The 19,184-nt window shown below is 44.8% G+C and overlaps 1 long non-coding RNA gene across 1 annotated transcript in view; it reads left to right on the top strand.

The window, feature by feature from the left end:
• Window positions 1–3,561: 3,561 nt before the first annotated feature.
• LOC103540890 (uncharacterized) overlaps window positions 3,562–19,184 on the top strand; it is a 29,558-nt gene continuing 13,935 nt past the window's right edge. Inside the window, exons 1-2 of the long non-coding RNA XR_011539858.1 lie at window positions 3,562–4,220; window positions 4,638–4,729. This is a non-coding gene — a long non-coding RNA (uncharacterized lncRNA). The remainder of the gene's footprint in view (window positions 4,221–4,637; window positions 4,730–19,184) is intronic.

Below are 19,184 nucleotides of genomic sequence, written 5' to 3'. Positions count from 1 at the left end.
GAAGAGAAGATTGTTGCTCCAGTGTTGTCCTGGCAGCTTGTCTCTTTTCAGTTGCAGTTCCAGCAAAGTAAGCACACCTCTTACTCGCAGCCTCCGAGTGGCGAGATTGTCGCCATGGTTATTCTCTCCCCTGCTCTGAGCTTTCTCACTTCCTCTCCGGATGTGGCTTGTTCTGTCTGTAGAGAGTTTGCCATCATTTCGAAGGAGCAACAAAGGAACCATTTCTGAGTGCTCTGTGCACCGACGTGGTACGAGGTTGCTTAGTTGAGAGAAGTCAGTCTAGACGTCGTGGAGAGGGCTCTGGTTTAATCAGCGAGGTCCCCTGACCGCTGTCGACAGCTGCGGAGGCACAGCCCTGGCTGTGTGGATGGTGGAAACAGCTCCCTGGGCTTGTGGTCTAGTGAGGTGGGGGTGGGGGAGGGCAGGGAGCTGGTGGGGCAGAGAGAGATCTCACCCAAGGCTCTTCCTCTCCCTCGCTCTCCTCTTCTTGACTCTGCCAAGGCATCTCTAGTCTCAAGGCATCCTGTAGCACCTATGGGTGGCCCTGGCCCCCAGGCTTCTTCCATCCCCCGGCATCCGACCCAGGGGTGGCACTCTACACATGCTGGCTGGCTGGATCTGGTTTCCTGGTGCCCTATGCACATGCTTTCTATCTCTGTTGCAGCCACCCGTCCCTCTTTGGAACCAATGCACGGCCTCCCAAACTGGTGTCCCTGAGTCCTTTGGTTCTTCTCCAATTCATTCTCCATAGGAAGCCAGAGTGAGCTCTCCCTAACATCACTCCCTTGCTTAACGCCTTTGTGACTCTCGAGGACCTCAGGATAAAATCAAAATGTGGCATACGTGGCCCTTCCTGACCTGGCCACGCATGCCCGCCCAGCCTCTTGGATCCTCCCCCTGCTGGCCGCCCTCCAGTTCTGTGTGCTAGGCATACAGGTCACCCCAACTAAAGGGCCCCCATGGAGCAGCCAGGGGTTCATAATCGGGAGCACTTGGCTTGGCGTCCTTGCTGGTGTCTTAGGAGTTGGGGACGGTGTCCTCACTCTGGCTCCACTTCCTCCTAAGGTGTGTGGGGCACCATATCTGCTGGATGGCGGAGTACCAGGTTTCAGAGTTGACCTTAAGCCGTCACCGTTGGGAAGGGGTAGGGGAGGCAGCTCACACCAAGAGGCCACCCACCCAAAAGATCTTTGCCTCCTGACCCAGTAAACCTGAAATTTCCTTGACAAGGACAAACATAGCCACTTACATGACCCCAGCACAGATTTCTAGCCATAACATCCAGCAGCCCTCTCCGTGGGCTCTCTGATTCAGTCCAGCTGGGCTCTCTAGAACCTCCCCAACCCTCTCTCCACTCCTCCCTGCCGGTGACTAGGCTGAACCCACCTCCAGCAGTTGCAGCATGAAGGCACGAGCCAGTAGGGTGTAAGTGCCTGTTACTGGGGCCTTCAGGATGAGCTTCCTGTGATGGTAGGAGGAGGAAGCTAGAATAAGGCCAACAGCAACAGCCTTTGGAGAAGGACGGAGCTGGGATCCCGAATCCCGAGGCTAGGCACAGGCACACAGCTGGCGACGTCAAGGACACTGGCCAGAACCCATTGGTACAGGTGGACTAAGGTAGGTTTGAAATATTCTAGAACCAGGTAAATAGTACCGTTGGGCATTTGGGTAATTGATCTCAGAAATCAACCAGTCTAGCCCCTCACTTTACAGTTGAAGAAACCGAGGCTGAGAGATTCTAAGGCCTTTCTCATCTCATAGCTGGAAGAGGTGAGGCCATGACTCAGATCCTGGCCCTTGTGTGAACAAGCCAGGGCCGACATGCCTGGACCCCAGCTTGATCGCTGCAAGGGAGCAGGGCTGCCGGTTGTGGCTGTTCAGGCCTTGCCTCGTTCCTTGTCGACTATAGGATGAACAGCACCACCTAGGGGTGTGCAGTGCCCAGACTGCACAACTGTACAGAGAGGCTCTGAGCCAGAGTCAGGGCAAAGGTCAATAGTGACAGGGAGGTGGCATTGCTTGGGCTGGGTTGGTCATGAAAATGAAAGCAGGAGGGTGACCCAGAGCGTAGACGGCAGACGGCAGGGCCTTTCCACAGAGAGGAGGGTTCCTTCAGCATTTAGGCCTGAAGGAAGGTCTGGCTCAAGACGCTGATCACTGAAGCCATGAGCACCTGGGCCGTGGACCCAGGGTCCTCTCTCCTCAACTGCGGGCAGCCCCAGACCCAGGCCCAGTGGTCAAACTGAGTCACGTGCGGAGTCCAGCAGGCCTTTGCAGTAATCAGGCCCCAGAGCCCACAGAGCAGGAGGAGGACACGGGTGGGGGTCACAGTCCACACAAGCAGGCTCTCGCCAAGGCATCTGGAGGAGAAAGTTTGGATAAAGCTGGCTGGCATCCACAGGGAGTTTAACACCCTTAAAGAAACACTGAAGAATAATAACCCCTAGCGTTCTCAGATCTTTTTTCAGGTTCCAATCATTTGTGTAGAATTGCTTTATTTGGCCCCATAGGCAGCCAGTGATGACGATCTTGTTCCCGGAGTGGATTTCTCGGATTACAGGAAAGGACAAGAAGAGAACTTGAACCAGAGTCTCCGAAGTTTTGGATGCCCCGCCCTGCACCACAGCGCCCCCTTCTGGCCAGAGGGGAAACTTCCGGCGGAGGCCCAGCTGCACGGAGCTCGGAGCCTGATGGAGGCAGCAGGTGCGTGTGTGGGGAGGCAGTGCTTGACTGAGGTGATGTGGGTGAGGGCGGCGTAAGTGGGGCAAAAGTGAAACAAGACCTTCTAACAGGTGGATCCTGACCATGGAGACAGAGACCTGTGCGTCTGAATCTCTGGACACCATTCGGCCCCCAGGCGGCTGCTCCCTGTGCGTCTCTGTGTTTTCTACAGGTCGGTGCCCCTGCAGAATACTTCTGCTCCTTTTCCAACAGGTGAACCTTTTTGTGTTTAAACGTCCTTCTCCCCGGCGGGTCCCAGCCACCAACCCCGGCCCACTGCCCTATGTTCTATGTTTCTTCAGGCCTTTATTTAGTCTATATTTCATACAGGATTCATCGTTGACTGTTTTATGATTTTTCTTTTTATTAAAAGAGTATGTTCACTTTGCAGGTAACGTGGAGAATGCAGAAAAACAGAGAAGCAAAAATAAAACTCACCTGCAAGCCAGCCCCCAAGATATAAATCGCATTCGTGTTTGCAGCACCTCCTTCTGAATTTTGAGTATATCGTTGGATTTATACTTGACTGTAACATTACATTCTATTTTGTTGCTTGACGTTGCATTACGGGTGTGTTATGGAATGTCTTCCAAACACTCTTTTTAATGGGCTTATCTCAGTCTGGCCTGTGGCTGGTCATCCATCTATAATTTCTATAGCCGTTCTCCCTTGCTGGACATTGGATTGTTTTGAAGTTTACTCTTTTGAAAAAGGAACAAGGAAAAGCTTGTACGTGAATCTTTTCCTTGGGGTGGAGTCCTGACAGTGAAATCACCAGGCAAAGGATCCAAAAAGGTTTTTTTTTTTTTTAGGAAGATTAACCCTGAGCTGACATCTGCCAATCCTCCTCTTTTTGCTGAGAAAGACTGGCCCTGAGCTAACATCTGTGCCCATCTTCCTCTACTTTATATGCGGGACGCCTGCCACAGCATGGCTTGATAAGCAGTGCCATGTCCGCACCCGGGATCTGAACCGGCGAACCCTGGGCCACCAAAGCGGAACGTGCGCACTTAACCACTGTGCCACCAGGCCGGCCCCCCGAACAGTTTTAAAGCTCCTACAGTGTGGCCCAGCTGTGCCATGGGCTGGTGGGAGCGTGTCTGTCTGCTTCTCTCGCTCCCCCTGGAACAGGTGGCCAGGTGGATGCTGTCTTGCATCTTTGTTTCAATGTGCGTTTGTCTGATTATCAGTCAAGTTGGGCATCTTCCGGTGCATGATGGTGGAAATCTCTGAAGGGGCCGGATCAACAGCAGTGCTTTCCCTGCCCTCAGCCCCAACGATTCAGAAGTGAGACCAAAGAGGGATGGAGGGGCTGAAAGATCGCCTCTCTGCTTAGTGCAGAGGAAGGTGGAGGAAGCGGCTTCACGGGAGAGCAAAACGGACTGTGAACCGCAGAAAGAAGTCCGGACACGCCCTCTCCACACCCCCGGGTGGCGCAGGCTGGACGGACGGCTGGACAGACAGCAGTGACAGACCCTCCCGGCCGTGGATGCTGGCTGGTGAGTGGGCAGGAAGGGGCAGAGGATTACCCTCTGCAGGCATCTGGCTCCCAAAAGGAAAAAGGGGGCAGCTGAGGGAGCACCCCAAGTCTGCTTTTCCGAACCATCTTCTCTTCAGGGAGGGGCGGGAAGGGGCTGCAGAGGGATCAGTGGATCTGGAGACAATTGCCCCAATTAGGATGTTCGGAGGGTGGCAATGAGGCACTTCTCTGTTGCTTTTATCAGCCAAGTATATTTTCTTCTATCAGTTTTTTTTCTTTTTCCATTTTTTTTTTCTGTTGTGATTGACACACACAAGTGCTTTCCTGAGTCATTTTTTTCCTTTGTCTTTTTCTCCTATATGAAATGTTTTTGAACAAAATGAAAGTTTTAAATTATCATTTAGCCAAATCTTCCATATTTTGCATGCCATTGGAGTCCCGGGAATCGGCCACCATCATCATCTTCGTCGTATTTGAGCGAGTTCTCTGTGCTGGGCGTTCTGCCAAGACCTGCGAGCAGATTATCTGGTAAGATCTTCCCAGAAGCCCCTGGAGGGAAGGAATAATTCTCCAAACCGAGGTTTGTCAGGTGCCGTGCGCGGCCAATAGCGCAGACGTGGCAGGGCCCGGGTGGTCTGACTCCATCGCAGTGTCCTCAAAGGCCGTGTCACCCCAGAGTCAGCAATTGTGGCTCAGGGCTCCCTTTGTAAAGCCAAGCAGTTGGGAAATAAAAACGCTTATTTATCTAGGCTCCTAATTGCTATGCCAGGAAGTGAGCCTGTTATTGCTGATAATTTTTGTTGGAATGATAAGATTCCAGCTTTGGAATGGTGAAAAGCTACTGTGACTCATTTTAATGCTCTGTTTTAGAAACATCAAAGCTCCCACAGATTTATCTGTCTGCTAGAGACTCAGCTGTTCCCAGAAAGTGTTCTCCTACTTGATACAATGGTGGGCCCCTTTTCTTTCCGTTTGATTGTTTTTTTCACTTACGTAAGTAAATTTTTTTTTTAAAGTATGCTTTTTGGTGAGGAAGATTGGCCCTGAGCTAACCTCTGTTGCCAATCTTCCTCTTTTTTTTTCTCCCCAAAGCCCCAGTACATAGTTTTATATCCTAGTTGTAAGTCGTTCTAGTTCTTCTGTGTGGGATGGCAGCACAGCACGGCTTGATGAGTGGCGTGTAGGTCCATGCCCAGGATCCAAAGCGATGAGCCCTGGGCCACCGAAGCGGAGTGCACAAACTTAACCACTCGGCCCTGGGGCCCAGCCCCAAAGTAGGTAAATTGTATTCATTGAAATTATTCAAAAACTGTAGTAATGTATTTAAAAAATAGTTAATAGCCAGATATTTCCTCCTCTCATCAACCTTTTAAAATAATAATAAATACTTAAATAATAAATAACTGGAATAACATTACTTAAATAATTAATACTTCAATAATAAGTGCCACCATTCACGGAGTGCTTACGATGGGCCAGGAATATTGCTGAATTCATTTAATCCACGAAAGGACACTGAGTCAGACGCTATTCTTATCCTTGTGTCACGGGGAGGAAACCGAGGCATAGAGAAGTTAGTAAGTTGCTCAAGGTCCCACAGCTGGTATGTACCAGAACTGGGATTTCAACATTAATGTCTGGCTCCCAAGCCCATAGTCTTCACTGCTCTACTCTGCTAATCCTTTCAGGCAAAAATTATGGCTACATTGATGCCCTTTGCTTAAGTAAACATGGATGAACATATGTAGGTCAGTCTACCATCTTTTCCTTCTTTTCTTTCCTCTTCCTTTTTTTCTTTATAGCAAAATTACTTGTTTGACTAGACTATATATTCAGATATATTTCCAGATATAAACATAGAGAATTGAGTGAATCTTTTACAATAGTTGTCTTATAAGCTGCGGTTGAATATACTATATTGAACCATTTCGCAACTCATAGGCATTTGGGTTGTTTCCATTTGTTTTTTCACTTGAAATAAGTGCTGGAATAAATATGCATATGCACAAAATACTATAGACTGTGCTTCTTATATCAATAGAATGGATTATTAACATTGAGATGGCTGCATCAAAAAGCTTACATATTTATAATTTTAACACATCATCCCATGTGGCCATAGGCTAATTCTACCAAACTTTTAAGAGACAGATTATTTTAATTTTTTATAAGCTCTGTCAGGCCACAGAAGAAGAGGAATTGCTTCCAAACGCATTCTGTGAAGTCATTGTAACCTTGATACTAATACAAGTCCAACACCTGGAAGAAGAGGAATATTCGGGCCTGTGTAACTCCTGCACGTAGTTACAAAATGTTGAGCAATGAAATGTGTATGAAGATGATGCAACACAATGAATTTGCATTTATACCAGTTGTGCAAGGATTGTTTGATGTGATAAAAGTCACAAATATAATTTACTGCATTAACCAGTCAAAGAGAGGGGGCCCAGCCCAGTGGCGTAGTGGTTAAGTTCGTGCACTCTGCTTCAGCAGCCTGGGGTTCACAGGTTCAGATCCTGGGCACGGACCTACACACCGCTCATCGAGCCGTGCTGTGGCGGGGTCCCACATCCCACATACAAAATAGAGGAAGATTGGCACAGACGTTAGCCTGGTGACAATCTTCCTCACCAAAATAAATAAATAATCAAAGAGAAAAACAATATGATAATCGCAGTAAATTCAGAAAAAATGTGATGAAAGGAGATACTCAATCATCACTGTTTTTTAAAAGTCAGATTTTTGGAACAGAGAGGATTTCCTTGATGTGGTAAAGTGTATCTATGAAAAATACCAACCAAATACCTTCCTAGATGGAGAAATATTAAAAGCATTCTCTTTAAATTAAAAAAATGAGTCCAGGACGCCCTATGACCACTTCTATTTAACACTGTGTTCAAGTTCCCAGACAATGCAGGATGACAAAAATAATAACAGTGATAAATCGAGACGTTAAAAATAACTAATTAATTACAAGTAGGCTATTCATGAGCCAATGATGAAAATATCTCATGAACCAAGGATTATGATTAATTTAAATCTGTGCACCTGAGATCCAAAGAAAAAGGCGAACAATTAAATAAACTCTCATTTATTTTACAAAAAAATTATACAATGCCACCAAGGTGTGTGTAAAAATGACTTTTTTTTTCTCATCACATCCTCATCACCATTGGCTGTCATCAGTGTTTTCAATTTTGGTGAATCTGTTGAACACTAGGCTCTCATACTCTTCTGATCCGTATTCTCCTAACTAGTGTGGGACTGAGCATCGTCCATGCTCATGGCCGTCTACGTCCCCTCTTGTTTTTGTGCTAGTCAGTCACCTTCACCTCTCAGCCTTACGTTTTGCCCTTCTCCCCTCTGCTCTGTGTCGCTGAGGCTGGGATTTTGGGAAGTCGCCTTCCCAGCTCCTTGCCAACCAGCTTTCTGTTGGGTTTAGCCATTGGGAGATGCTGGCAGCGGATGAGGAAGGAGGAAGAGAGAAGCTACCGGCAGCTGGCTGCAGACATGCACCAGAGTTGGCAGGTGCTGGGGTTGCCGAGCTGGTGGCAAGGATGGGGTGATCCCAGAAACCAGCAGCCCAGGCGCGGGCAGTAGATATTTCCCTCTCTGATCCAGGCAGCACCCCTGGTGGGTCTAGAATCCACCAATCAATGTTTCAAACAGCACTGGAGTGGGAGCCAGTCCTGGCTTCAGCCTCCCATCCCTGGGCATCACTCCATCTCTCTTTTTTCTGCATCTTTTCCTTCCCCCGCAGCGTGTCTTCTTCGTTCTTCCAGCCCTTCCAATAACTTTGTAACCTTTGTAACCGTGTGACATTCCCTCATTAAAGAAAGCATTCTTTCTGTGTGGTTGTTAACTCATCTGCCATATGTCTTGCAAACATTTTCTTCTGGTCCATTTGTGTGTGTTGATCTTGTTTATGGTATATTTTTCGAAGAGTTGTGTCCAATATCCTGTTTGCCTTATGATTTCAAAGTCTGGGGGTATTAATATCTGTCACCTAGCCTCCAGTGTCTGGAGACAGCACTGTGCAGATTTCTCTAGGAATTGAATGTCAGAATTTCTGACGCCCACTCGGATGTTGTTCTTTTGACCCATCTGAGTCCTAAAGGTCGAATTGGTATTTCTTGTTCCTCAGTAGTTGGATGCGCTGTCTGCCTCACTCTCAAGCCTATTACTGGTTATAAAAATAATGCAAAATATAAAACCAACACAAGTAAAAGGATGTGAACGTTGAAATTATGACCGAGGCACGAAGGTATCATATATGCTGACTTACAAAGTTCAGTGCTAGACCAAAATACAGAATAATCCAGCATACTCAAGGTGTGAGAAACAGCTCCACGGCTTCTGGGACCAACATCCAAATCAAAGAGTGTGGAGAGGGGTCAGGCTGTGTGTGAAGCAGGTTTTGGAGAAAGCCCTACTGGGAGCTTCGTTTCTCCCTCCCCTCAAGAGAGAGGAAGTTTGGGGAAGGACCTGAGGCTCACCTCAAGAAGACCGAGGGGGTTCAACCGGACCAGCCATGGACCCTAATATGAGCCCACTGCAGTTGGGGGACCCAGTGGACTGTGGGCCTGGTTCCCTCCCAGGACATCTAGATGGCCAGCGACAGCCTGCCTTGCTGCCCTGGCTGAGACTCTCAGAGTTGCTGGTGCAGTGGGGTCCGCCTGATTCTCAGATTGGGTAGAAGCCAGGAATGTGGAGCTGTTTCCATGGATCAAGGGTGGCCTCGGTTGACCTTGAGCCAGAACCAGAATGAGTCCTGCATAATGGGGGCTACCAGTGGGGTAAAGAGACCACAGCAGAAGGAATCTGGGGAGACACCCACTTCCTGGATGCAGGTGACCTCCCAAAAGAGAGGTGTGTCCTCCTAGGTCAAGGGAACTCAGGAGAGACATCCGAGAGAGAGCCAGACTTAAATACGTCCCAGGCACAGAGGACACAGGCAGCCTGCGGCAGCCCAGGAGACGCACCGGAACTCGCCTGGATAGGTGAGGGGAGATCGTCTCTAAATCAAGGTGTTTGGGCTATTCCAGTGCCTAGTTTCTCTAAATTCTGAATTAAGACTATACTTTGTGACTAAAGGCGGCCACAGGGTTGTCTTCACAGAAGAGTGAGCATCTAACACACAGGTTTTTATTCACAAGCAAAGGAAAAGCTTCCCCCACCCGCTGGCTATTGAAGGGGAGGGGAGACAAGAATAAAGACGGACTGTGATTACTGTCCCATGGGAGCTTATATAAAGCAACAGCCATAGGCACACAAGTCAATATCTTATTACTGAGCTCAAAATCCAGGCAGAAAATATTAAGAAGACCATTCCATTCACAGTAGCTACAGAAGCAGAATCATTAGGAAAAAGGTAAATAAGAAATGTACAAGACTTGGATGAAGAAAACTGCATATGAACTCTGCTGATGGGGATTCAAAGAAAAACCTGATAAAAAGAGAGATCAGAAATCCAGCATTATAAAAAAAGTTAATTAGTCTCATATCATCTAGGTTAGATGTGAAACAATCGGTAGCCCCACAGAATTTTGGAAACTTGACCAAATAATAGTAGGTTTTCTTTGTAGGAAAAATATGTGTAGAATAGCCAGGACATTTCTGAAAAAGAAAATTAAAGAGAAATAGGTTTCTTAGCAGATCATAGCATGAATTATGAAGTTAAGATCCATTCATTCATTCTGCACAATATATTGAGCACCTTCTCTGAGCGAGGTGCTGTTGGAGAGGTGGGTGACTTCCAGGCAGAAGAGGGAAATATCCACGAGCGGTTCTCCAGTCTGTCTGCTGCCCTGCGTGGCGACTGCCCCTCTAGGCACCTGCTCCAAGTGAGGCAGCTGTGTAACAGTGGAGCCGATGTCAGTCTAGCCCTCCGCCACCTGGGTCATGAGGAACATCCCAGTGAGCAAGGTGAGGGTTGCATTGTCTTTTCAGACTTGACCTCCAAGTTGTGCATCACTTTGACCACATCCTGTAGCTGCAAGTGAATCAGACCCCAGCCCGCACTCAAGGGGGAGGGAAATTAGGCTCCACGTGGGACAGAGGAGTGGCTGGGGTCTAGCAGACCCTGGGAGAGGGAGGCGATGCTGCAGCCGGCTTTGGAAATTACGGTCTTCCACAGAGAAGGTGTCCGTCCTTTTCTGGGAGCCTGGTTTCAGTTGAAATGCAGAGGTTGGGCAAGGAAGTGCTCCTGAGGGCTCAGCAGAAAGTGGAGAGGGAGAGCAGGGGGAGGTGGACTTAGCTGGAAGGACGTCAAACAGGGCTGGGACCTAGAGCGTGAAATTTAAAGGCGTGCAACGGAGCACCTCCCTGAATCTGGCACCCTGGGTGCCACCCCACCTCGCCCTAGTCCTGGTGCCAAAGCAGGAGCAAGAAGAAACTTACGTATGAGCGCAAGTGAGCCCAAGGTCACTCCAGGGACAGGGCAGCTGAGAGCACCATGGCACGCAGTGTCCTTGGGCTCCTGGTCAGTGGCCTTAAGGAGACTCACGGTCAATAACCCTTAGTCAAGAGCCAAGCAAACTATTGATGAAGGAGATTCCGACACTTTGAAGGCATATCCTCCCAGGTGCCTAGGAGAGAGAGGGTATTAGCAAGCCCCATAAAGATCCATTTCTTAATAAAATCAACATTGGTCCATGGAGGTTGGAGATCTTAAGTTAATAAAGAGGAATTGGAGAGGCCCTGGGAATGTTCAGAACACCACATCCCAGGCTATATCAGGTGTGTCACATCTTTCCTGCTTTGTCACATGGCTTGTGAACTGACTCCACTCAATGAAGGGAGACAGGCTGGGGACACCAGTGAAAGAAGGGACATCCTATGCTCTGCCAGACAAAGTCCCAGTGATGAAAAACCCTGGTTCCTCCACTAACCTCTCTGACTCATTGCTGTTACTGTCTGGGGAGCAAGGTCTAGTTTTAATTATCATTTTAAAATTCAGGCTTTAGATTATTCCTCTCCCATATTCCTGATGCTGGTGAAGCCTGAAGAACTAATGATTATGGTAAGGATAAAATCTATCCCATGTGTAGAACGCTCTAGTGTTTAAAACAAATTCACATTATTTGTTTGATCCTTAAAACAAGCTGGTAAGGGATGCAAGACAGGATTTCGCATGGCCCCCTGGCAGGTGATCTCTCCAAGGCTTCCCGCCTGGTTGGTTCAAGACTTGCTGGTTGGGACAAGAACTCACCCACTGACTCCAGGTTGGGTGGTCTTCCAGCCTTAAAAACATCCTCAGTTCTTTCCTCTGCACAAAATCCAATTCCTCAATCTTCACTTCTTTCGCTTCGTTTTCTGTCATTAAAAGAACTTCTGGAAAGAAAAGGCAGCAGTCGTCTTCTTTGCTTTCCATTCTTGACTCGTCTGCAACCTACCTTTGGTTTTCACCAAAGGGCAACATCTGGGGACATCTGTCAACATCCAGGGAGCTGAATCTGAACAGCGGTGGCCCAGATGAGTCCTGCTCTCCTCCTCTTCCTAAAGTTCTTAAATCCTTGCCCCATTGCAGGCACCTCCCGCTCAGAGCAGCAGATTGGGGAGTAGAACCGCTGGGCTTCCCTCCCTGTTGAATTTCCCAGGCACACTGTCTTACGTTGTCTACTGGCTCCGCTAGAATAGAATTCTCTGGAAGTTGTTCCACCTCTTAACCTCCAGAGCAGAGGCAGTCATGGACCTGTGTCCCCTACAGTCTTCTGGGAGGAGAGAGGAAAGGACAGCCCTCAGGAGGAGGTGGCAGCAACAACCCTTCTTCCAGAACTGAATTCCCCCAGGACCCCACTGTTGTGGCCGACCGAGTTAGACTTCTTTAAAAGCCTGGTGGGTGGGCTCCCCAGACGGCATCCCATTTCAGGATGTGAGCCGTTTGGAAACCTTTGCTCTCAGCTGTGCGGCGGCTACACCTGGGACAGGACACTCCACCCCTGTGATACCTGCTCCATAATGGTTCATGTCTTTATTCTGTGGTCTGTTGATAACGTCAGCTCCTCGAGAGAGAAAAGACTGCACCTCCTAAAGTGCCATCTTGAGCGAAAAGAATGCACACAATGACGTGCTGAGGTAGACTGAGTAGTTGGCATGGATCCCAGCGAATCAGACCCACTCGGGATTATATTGGTTCCAGTCATCAGTCATTGCACATGTTTAAGGTAATCGCAATGAAAATGGGGATAAAAATACCAAAAAGGGGAATCTCCGAAAGGTAACTGGCAAAGGGTCTTTTTTAAAAATATCTTGAGATAATTATGGATTCACATGCAGTTGAAAGAAATGCCCTCCCCTTGTGACATCCTTCAAAACTGCAGGGTACTATTGTAGTCAGGATATTGACATCAATATAGTCCAGATACAGAGCGTTTCCATCACTATAAGGACCCCTCATGTTGCCCTTTTATAGCCACACCCACTTCCTTCTTACTCCCACCCAGTTCTTAGCCCCTGGCAGCCACTAATCTGTTTTCCATTTCTGTGATTTTATCATTTTAAGAATGTCATATAAATGGAATCATATAATATATAAGATTTTGAGATTGGCTTCTTCCACTCAGCATAATTCTCTGGAGATTTGTCCACATTGTTGTGTGGATAAATAATTCATTCCTTTTCATCGCTGAGTAGTATTCCATGGCTTGGATATACCGGAGTTTGTTTCACCATTCACTCGCTGAAGGACATTTGAGTTGCTTGCAGTTTTTTGCTATTATGAATGAAGCTGCTATGAACATTTGTGTACAGGTTTGCATGAACACCTCCTTTCAGTTCTCTGAGATAAATGCCCAAGGGCAAAGAGCTTTTAAACCTTGATATAGTGGTTGGGGAGAAAGATGTCTTAGAGTTCCCGAAAACCAGGGGAAATAACTTCTGAGAAAAAGAAGGCAGGAGTGGGGAGAACCAACCAATTTGCCAACCCCTCCGTTTGCAGTGGCGCAAGAAGCAGCATGTGGCTGAGTTCGTTTGTATTTCACTGTCTACATCTCAGTGTTCTCTTCCTCTGTGCAGACACCAATAAGAACAGAAAGAACTAGAGAAGTAGATGAAGGATCTGGGACCTCTGCTCGAAAGATTAATTTTAAAACACAGAATTGAGAACTCTGCAGTTACTGCATCCCTTGTGATAGACGGCGGTGACAATAGAATGTGAATGTTTGGTCATGTCACTCTCAGGACGTCCTTCAGGTGTTAGAAGGGGACTGATTTAAATCGGGAGCCTTTTGTAAAAGCTGAGTCACAGTGATTATGTAGCATCTAGGAAGATCTCAAAGAAAAGGGCGTCCTCTCAATCTAAATTTATTTATTAAAAAGCAAAAGAATTTTTAAGAAAATTTCACTTTCGTGTTAATTATGCAGAATGATGACTATAAAAAGATAAGTATAAGGCCTGCGTGTGAGTCAGGAGCACAGCAGCTAAATAAAAACTTACATTGAAGGCAATGAACAGAGATTTGTTCCCTACAGAGAATCAAATGAGTTCTTGTGGAGGAAAATGCTGAGCGACAGCCTCAGAACACAGAATAAGGGATAGAGAAGTGAAAAGATGGTAGCTAAAATAACAGACGTGGAAGAATTTTGACAATAAACCAATCTAATAATATTCCCCAAAGGGAAAAATAATAAACGAAGCAGAAACAGTATTTGAATATAGAAAAGAATTTTTTAAACCAGCTTTCAGACCTAATAAGACTTGAATATGAAAAGCAGTATGGCCAGACTCTTAAGAAACTTCATTAAAAGCTGGTAACACCCAGTATATACTTATAAAATTACTTTTTTATAAAGTCAAATGCTATCAAAGAGTTTTACAGATATTCAGAGAGGAGAAGAAAAAAAACCTCCAAATGTGTAATGTGTTATCTTTAAAGAAATGAAAATCAGATTATTCACAGACTCCTTTGCGAGTTCAACCTAAGAAAATTGATTTGCTTGGAAAAAAGGAAAGGCAATAAGATGTGATTTTTAATAATTTTTTATCTGGAGAATTTGTAATTGATATTTGCAAGCAGAAAGCTGAAGAATATTCTTATAACACAGCATCATAATGCTATTTCTAAAATAGTAACTTACAAATGTTCTTAAGATTCCAGACACAGAATTATATTTAAGAATGATGGCTTTTTGTTGAAAGAAATTGGATAAGTGATGAGGACTAGAATCAACTAAACATAGAAAAATCACAATATTTCTCTTAAATTTGCACATGAATTTGAAGCCATAACTTAAATAATAAAACTAATAAAAAACGAATAATAAAAACTTGAGTAATGTTACGATGTGGTTTACAGTCTCAGATAAAATTACAGAAGATCGGGTGGCATTGGAATAATAAATCAAAGTTTGATAATCTTGATCTCCTGTAAAAGGAAGTAAAACGTGCTTGATTTTTCTTTCAGCATGAAAACATATAAACGTAGGTTCAAGACTTTTTTGGAAAGCTATAAAGTAAATACCAGTAAAACTGAAATCAGATTTTAAACCTCCGATTTCTGAAGAAGTGAAAGCAAATAAAACACAGTGTTTATAACAGAAGATGGAGAAAAAGCAAGATGGTAGAACAAGAAAATACATACAAGATCAGAAAAGACCTAGCAAAATATTACGTCAATAAAAGAGCTTTGGTTCTCTTATTGAATGGCATGTTCTGTATCATATTTTTAAAAATTCATTAACTGGCTTTCTATAGGAAATCCATTTAAGAGAAACAGAAGGTTAGACATAAACTCTGGACCAAAAACAACAACGACAATAATAAAGACAGCTATAACAAAATTACTATCAGACAAAGAGTTTTAGGCAGAAAACATGAAGCAGGACCCAAAATCGTTTTATATAGAGATAAAAGAGCCATTCATGGCTAAGCCACATCACAAAATGTGTGTGTACACTAAGTCGCTTCGTGTGGAAATTCAGAAAAGCAAAACTTTTTATTTTTTTAAGTCATAACTGAGTGGAAGATGTTAGCACTATTCTAAAGAGCTGTGTTGATGCTGTGGAAAACAGAGCGTCTCTGAACCGTCAAAGGAGTGAGGGGAAATAATTGATGCATGTTACACCTGGTGCTCTATACGGTTTCAAAAACGTAAATATTAGTTTTGTAAGCACTCAACTTTTGCACATGAGATGTGGGCAAAGGGTCATGGAAAAACAAATTCTGGTTCTCTTTGAGCTAATTGACCGCAAAATTTCTTTGGCAGTGCTCTCCTCTGGGATTTACTCATAGCACCCCTGGCTCACCTGCTATGCCTTTGGTTCTGAGGCACATGGGGCCACACTGGGACACTTGATCACATGGAACAGAGGCAATGGGCATCTGGAAGGACCTCATATTAAATTTCCATGGCTGTCTTTGTGATATGTCCAGAGGCATGTTTAAAAACTCCTCTGCTGGTGTAATTATCATCTCCTTAACTTCTTAGGTAATCAATCAGTGTTTATTAGGGCCACTGTATGTTTGACGCTGGGGTGAAAATGTGGTTTATCCAGCAGTGTCTAAACAGCCCAGTTGGTCTGGGAAAGTTGAAAACTGATTTTTATTTCAATTTTTGGGGGAAGCAATTGGTTTTTTAAAGTATGCACAAATAATAGATGAATACATTCTTACTGTAAAAGTTTCAAAGATACATTAATACACTGAGCAAGAGGGCAAACTCACCTTTCCTTTTTCTGCTTAATCCTATTCACATCCTGGACTTATCCACTGCCAATATTATACTTTACGTCTTTTCAAGGCCACTTCTAGGCACACATAAACACTTTTTAAAAAATCCAAAACCTCAGGGCTGGCCCCGTGGTCGAGTGGTTAAGTTCGTGCGCTCCGCTGCAGGCGGCCCAGTGTTTCGTTGGTTCGAATCCTGGGCGCGGACATGGCACTGCTCATCAAACCACGCTGAGGCAGCGTCCCACATACCACAACTAGAAGGACCCACAACAAAGAATATACAACTATGTACTGGGGGGCTTTGGGGAGAAAAAAGAAAAATTAAAAAAAAAATCTTTAAAAAAAAAAATCCAAAGCCTCTTTATTTTGACATAATTCTGGATTCACATGGAGTTGTAAGAGCCTGCATCCCCCTCCCCCCAACCCCGGTAATATCTTGCATTCCTCTAGTGTCACATCACAACCAGGAAACTGACAACGATACACTGCTGACCTTATTCAGATTTCCTCAGTTTCACGTGCCCTCCCTTCTGTGTGTATCTATTTAGTTCTGTGCAACCTTGTTGCATATGTAGATTTCTTTGACCACCACTGAAGTCAAGGCGTGCAATAGTTCACACACTGTTTGAGCTTTTTATTGAAGGATAATGTAAATTCAGAGATGTGCCCATATCGTGAGTGGCCAAGAAGATAAATTTTCACAAATGGAAACTCACCCATGTCACCAACACAGAGATGAAGAAATAGAACATTTCCAGCCCCCAGACTGCATTTTCATACCCACATCAGTCACTGTTCATTAAGGGCAACCACAATCCTGACTTCTAACAGCATAGATTAGTTTTGCCTTTTTTAAAAAATAGAAATAGAATTATATGATACAGTCTCTTTTGTGTATGGATTATTTCATTCAGTATTATATTTGTGAGATTTTAATAATATTCTTGCATAGAGCTGTAGATTATTCATTTATAACTGGATAGTCTTCCACTGTGTGAATATACTACAATTTGTTGATCCATTCTACTACTGCTGAGCATGTGTATAGTTTCCAATTTGGGGCTATTTTGAATAGTGCTGCTATGAATATTTTAGTCTATGTCTTTTGGGAAATGTAAGTGAAAATTTCCGTTGAGTATCTGCTGAGAAGTGGAATTTCTGGGTCATGAGATATGCATATTCAGCTTATTAAATACTGATGATCAGTTTTCCAAATTGTGATACCAATTTACCCTCCCACCAGCAGCATGAGTTCCAGCTGCTCCACATCCTCACCAACACTCGATATTCCAGTTGTTCCCCCCGTTCTGTTGTGTCTGTAGTAGTATCTCCTGGATGGCTAATGTAGCTGTACATATTTCCATGTGCTCCTGTGTCATTTGAATTTCTATATTTGTTAATTATCCAAGTCTTCACTTATTTTTCTATTGGCTTTTCTCTCTGTAGCTTATTGATTTATAATATTCTTTATTCCTGACACGAGTCCTTTGTTGGATATATGTACTGCCAATATCTTCTCTCAGTCTCTGCCTCATCTTTACACTCTCCTAAGAGTGCCTTTTGGTGAAAAGAGGTTCTTAATTTTAATACAGTTTTATTGATTGTTCTGTGGGGGTTCTGGCTATAAGGTCAATGCCCTTTGTGTCCCATTTAAGAAATCTTTGCCTACTCCAAAGTCATGAAGATGCACTCTTTTGTCTTCTCCTAAAAGTGTTATTACATTATCTTTCACATACGGTTCTGCAAGGTATCTAGGATTGATTTTTTATGTATGGTGTAAGACAGGAGTCAAGATACAGTTTTTTCCATATAGGAGAGCCAATGAATCCAGCAAAATTTGTTAAAAAGTTTGTTAACCTCCCAAGTGCCTTGCTTGCCATGTCATTTTTATCATAAATCAATCACTATATATGTATGGTCTGTTTCTGGACTTATTCTACTCTATCAGTCTATTTGTCTCTCATTTCACATATCAATACTACATCCTTTTAGTTATAGCTGATAGGTTTTGATAGGTGGGAGTTTTCTTCTTCAAGACCTCCTCGGCTGTTCTTGGCAAGAGGCAGCCCTGGCAGGACCTCATGTGCTGCGTTGTGAAGGTCTTCGAGGACTTCAAGGAATAGGTGGATTTGCACACATTTGAATTTTTAAAAATTGGTTTAATCACAATGCAGGGTCTGTGGGCTTGTCAGACCAGGTGGGCAGCTATTACTACAGTCCGTGAATGTTGTGATAGTAGCTGTGGAATGAATGGGTCAGAAGGAGTCCGGTGCCCCTCTCCAGGCCCTGTGCTCCCTGCTCTCTCTGCCCCAGCTGCCCTGGCCTTTTCTCAGCCCCTCTTTCTTCCCATGCTCCTTCCTGCCACTGGGCCTTTGCACATGCTGTTCTATCTGACTGAAATTCTCTAGCCACCACATTTGATCTTGTTCACTGCTCCTCATCCTCCATATGTCAGCTCAGATGAATTTTTCACAGACAGCCATCCTGGAGGATGCTAGTGACAATGACAACAAAGACAACTATTTATTCAATAGCTACTGTGGAAATTAATAAAAGAAACCTTAACTAAATTGGAGTCTGGAAGACCTGTAGGGGTAGCTCTCAAGCCCTATCACACATTGTCAATTACACCAAATAGGAAGAGACCTATCTCGCATCTTGGACAGCAAGTACAACTACTTTACAGCTGAAGGAAGATTTCTCTCTCCACCCGGCAACAAGCCAGTCAATGAGAAATGCTGCAGCTCAGCCAAAGAGAAGCCATTGGTACCCTGAACTCTTATTTCCCCCAATGGACTTTTGTATAGAACAATGCCTCCCTACTCCCCCTTTCTCTCTAGAAAGACAGCTCCCCTCCTTTCTTTTCTGGATTTGCCTATGATTTGCCATAGTATCACATCCTGAAATGCACTTCTTTGGTCTATTCTCCAAAAAACTCATTTTGAGATAAAATAACAGGCAAATTTGCTTTCTAAGTTGACTCTCCCCAGTACCAGGTTCCACTCTAGATGCTGAGGATACAGCAGTCAACAAAACAGATAAAGCTCTTCCTGATGTGAGTTACATTCTAGCGGAAGAGAGAAACCACAAACAAAAGATTACGTAACAAATTGGACTCTGATAAGTCCTAAGAAGAAAGCTTAATCAAGCTTTCACTATCTCTGGGACTCCAAGCAATTTATTTAACTTTTCTGAGATAAGGACACCTTCCCTGCCCATGTTACAGTCTCATATTGGGGATAAACTGAAGAACAGACACCCTTGTATTTTCAAAATGATCAAGCGCTGTATTCAAGGTACCATTAGCCGAGTCTG

Source organism: Equus przewalskii, chromosome 5 (assembly GCF_037783145.1).
Source record: "Equus przewalskii isolate Varuska chromosome 5, EquPr2, whole genome shotgun sequence".
In the NCBI taxonomy this organism is placed as follows: Eukaryota; Metazoa; Chordata; class Mammalia; order Perissodactyla; family Equidae; genus Equus; species Equus przewalskii.
Note: the sequence above shows the minus strand (reverse complement) of the source record. Positions and strands in the feature narration are given on the sequence as shown.